This window comes from Carcharodon carcharias, chromosome 15 (genome assembly GCF_017639515.1).
Source record: "Carcharodon carcharias isolate sCarCar2 chromosome 15, sCarCar2.pri, whole genome shotgun sequence".
Classification (NCBI taxonomy): domain Eukaryota; kingdom Metazoa; phylum Chordata; class Chondrichthyes; order Lamniformes; family Lamnidae; genus Carcharodon; species Carcharodon carcharias.
The window spans coordinates 72518617-72523616 of NC_054481.1; positions in this window are offsets into that span (position 1 = coordinate 72518617).

The following is a 5000-nucleotide window of genomic DNA, read 5'->3' on the forward strand; positions in this document are numbered from 1 at the left end:
TCTCACACACGCGCACACACTCTCTCACACATGCACACACACTCTCTCTCACACACACGCACACACGCTCTCTCTCACTCACACGCACACACGCTCTCTCTCACACACGCACACACACTCTCACACATGCACACACACTCTCTCACACACGCACACACACACGCTCACACCTGCACACACACTCTCTCACACACGCACACACACTCTCTCTCTCACACCAACACACTCTCTCTCACACCAACACACTCTCTCTCTCACACCCACACTCTCTCACACACACACACTCTCTTTCTCACACATGCACTCTCACTCGCACACTCACTCTCCCTCTCTTGCACACTCACTCTCCTTCTCTTGCACACTCACTCTCCCTCCCTCCCACACTCACTCTCCCTCCCTCACACACTCACTCTCCCTCCCTCACACACTCACTCTCCCTCTCTCGCACACTCACTCTCCCTCCCTCACACACTCACTCTCCCTCCCTTGCACACTCACTCTCCCTCCCTCGCACACTCACTCTCATTCTCTTGCAGACTCACTCTCCATCTCTCGCACACTCACTCTCCATCTCTCACACACTCATTCTCCATGTCTCGCACACTCACTCTCCCTCTCTCGCACACACACAGGGTCGACCTCTCTCTCATGCAGAAATACTCTCTCTCACACGCACGCACTCTCTCTCACACACGCACGCACTCTCTCTCACACACGCACGCACTCTCTCTCACACACGCACGCACTCTCTCTCACACACGCACGCTCTCTCTCACACACGCACGCACTCTCTCTCACACACGCAAACACTCTCTCTCACACACGCACACAGTCTCTCTCACACACGTACACAGTCTCTCTCACACACGCACACAGTCTCTCTCACACACGCACACACACTCTCTCTCACACACGCACACTCTCTCACACACACACACACACTTTCTCTCTCGCACACGCACTAACACTCTCTCTCTCACACACGCACACACACTCTCTCTAACACACGCACACACACTCTCTTTCTCGCACCCACACACTCTCTCTCTCACACCCACACACTCTCTCTCTCACACCCACACTCTCTCACACACACACACTCTCTCTCTCACACACACATGCACACTCACTTGCACACTCACTCTCCCTCTCTTGCACACTCACTCTCCTTCTCTTGCACACTCACTCACCCTCTCTCACACACACACAGGGTCACTCTCTCTCTCATGCACAAATACTCCCTCCCTCTCTCTCACAAACACACTCTCTCTCACACACACAGACTCTCTCTCTCACACTCACACGCACGCTCTCTCTCTCTCACATGCACGCTCTCTCTCTCTCTCTCACGCACGCTCTCTCTCTCTCACACACATGCTCTCTCTCTCTCACACACATGCTCTCTCTCTCTCACACACATGCTCGCTCTCTCTCACACACACGCTCTCTCTCACACACACGCTCTCTCTCACACACACGCTCTCTCTCACACACACGCTCTCTCTCAAACACACTTTCTCTCCCACACACTCTCCCTCTCTCTCACTCACACACACAATTTCTCTCTCTCTCTCTCACACACACACGCTCTCTCTCACACACACAAACACACACACTCTCACTCACACACAGACACATACACACACTCTCTCTCACACACAAACACACACTCTCACACACACACTATCTCTCTCTCTCTCTCTCTCTCACACACACACACTCTCTCTCTCTCTCACACACACACTCTCTCTCACACACACACTTTCTCTCTCACACACACACACACTCTCTCTCACATACACACACTCTCTCTCGCACACACACACTCTCTCTCTCACACACACTCTCTCTCACACACACATTCTCTCTCTCACACACATTCTCTCTCTCACACACATTCTCTCTCTCACACACACATTCTCTCTCTCACACACACACACTCTCTCTCACACACACACACACACTCTCTCACACACACACACTCACTCTCTCTCACACACACTCTCTCTCTCACACACACTCTCCCTCTCTCGTGCACACTCTCCCTCTCTCGCGCACACTCTCCCTCTCTCGCGCACACTCTCCCTCACTCGCACACTCACTCTCCCTCGCACACACACGCACACTCTCTCTCTCACACATGCAGACACACTCTCTCACACACGCAAGCACACTCTTTCACACACGCACACACACTCTCTCACACACGCACACACACTCTCACACACGCACACACACTCTCTCACACACGCACACACACTCTCACACATGCACACACACTCTCACACACGCACACACACTCTCTCACACACGCACACACACTCTCTCACACACGCGCACACACTCTCTCACACATGCACACACACTCTCTCTCACACACACGCACACACGCTCTCTCTCACTCACACGCACACACGCTCTCTCTCACACACGCACACACACTCTCACACACGCACACACACTCTCTCACACACGCACACACACACGCTCACACCTGCACACACACTCTCTCACACACGCACACACACTCTCTCTCTCACACCAACACACTCTCTCTCACACCAACAAACTCTCTCTCTCACACCCACACTCTCTCACACACACACACTCTCTTTCTCACACATGCACTCTCACTCGCACACTCACTCTCCCTCTCTTGCACACTCACTCTCCTTCTCTTGCACACTCACTCTCCCTCCCTCCCACACTCACTCTCCCTCCCTCACACACTCACTCTCCCTCCCTCACACACTCACTCTCCCTCTCTCGCACACTCACTCTCCCTCCCTCACACACTCACTCTCCCTCCCTTGCACACTCACTCTCCCTCCCTCGCACACTCACTCTCATTCTCTTGCAGACTCACTCTCCATCTCTCGCACACTCACTCTCCATCTCTCACACACTCATTCTCCATGTCTCGCACACTCACTCTCCCTCTCTCGCACACACACAGGGTCGACCTCTCTCTCATGCAGAAATACTCTCTCTCACACGCATGCACTCTCTCTCACACACGCACGCACTCTCTCTCACACACGCACGCACTCTCTCTCACACACGCACGCACTCTCTCTCACACACGCACGCTCTCTCTCACACACGCACGCACTCTCTCTCACACACGCAAACACTCTCTCTCACACACGCACACAGTCTCTCTCACACACGTACACAGTCTCTCTCACACACGCACACAGTCTCTCTCACACACGCACACACACTCTCTCTCACACACGCACACTCTCTCACACACACACACACACTTTCTCTCTCTCACACGCACTAACACTCTCTCTCTCACACACGCACACACACTCTCTCTAACACACGCACACACACTCTCTTTCTCGCACACGCACTCTGTCTCTCATACGCACAAACACTCTCTCTCTCACACACGCACACACACTCTCTCTCTCACACACGCACACACACTCTCTTTCTCACACATGCACACACACTCTCTCTCTCACACACGTGCACACACTCTCTGTCACACACGCACATACGCTCTCTCTCACACACGCACAAACACTCTCTATCACACACGCACACACTCTCTCTCTCACATGCACACACTCTCTCTCACACACACACTCTCTCACACAAACACACACACACACACTCTCACACATACACACACACTCTCACACACACACACACACACTCTCACACACGCTCACACACTCTTTCACACACGCACACACAATCTCTCACACATGCACACACACGCTCTCACACATGCACACACTCTCTCACACATGCACACACACACACACTCTCTCACACACACACTCTCTCACACACACACTCTCTCTCACACACACACACTCTTCCTCACTCGCACACACACAGGGTCGCTCTCCCTCTCTCACACACGCACACACTCCCTTTCTCTCACACACTCTTTCTCTCTCACACACACAATTTCTCTCTCTCTCTCTCTCACACACAAACACACACACTCTCGCTCACACACAGACACATACACACACTCTCTCTCACACACAAACACACACTCTCACACACACACTCTCTCTCTCTCTCTCTCACACACACACTCTCTCTCTCTCTCACACACACACTCTCTCTCTCTCTCACACACACACTCTCTCTCTCACACACACACTCTCTCTCTCACACACACACTCTCTCTCTCACACACACACACTCTCTCTCACATACACACACTCTCTCTCTCACACACACACACTCTTTCTCTCACACACACTCTCTCTCTCTCACCCACACATTCTCCCTCTCACACACACATTCTCTCTCTCACACACACACACTCTCTCTCTCACACACACTCTCTTTCACACACACTCTCTCTCTCACACACACTCTCCCTCTCTCGTGCACACTCTCCCTCCCTCGCGCACACTCTCCCACTCTCGCGCACACTCTCCCTCTCTCGCACACTCACTCTCTCCCGCACACACACGCACACTCTCTCACACATGCAGACACACTCTCTCACACACGCAAGCACACTCTCTCACACACGCACGCACACTCTCTCACACACGCACACACGCACACACTCTCTCACACACACACACTCTCTCACACACACAATCTCTCACACACACGCACACACACTCTCGCTCTCACACACGCAAACACACTCTCTCTCTCACACACGCACACACACTCTCTCTCACACACGCACACACACTCTCTCTCACACACGCACAAACACTCTCTCTCACACACGCACACACACTCTCTCACACACAAGCACACACACATTCTCTCACACACGCACACACACTCTCACACACGCACACACACTCTCTCACACACGTACACACACACACTCACACAGGCACACACACTCTCTCACACACACGCACACACACTCTCACTCACATGCACACACTCTCTCTCACACACACACACTCTCTCTCACACACACACTCTCTCTCACACATACATACTCTCACACACACACTATCTCTCTCTCACACACACACACTCTCTCTCTCTCACAC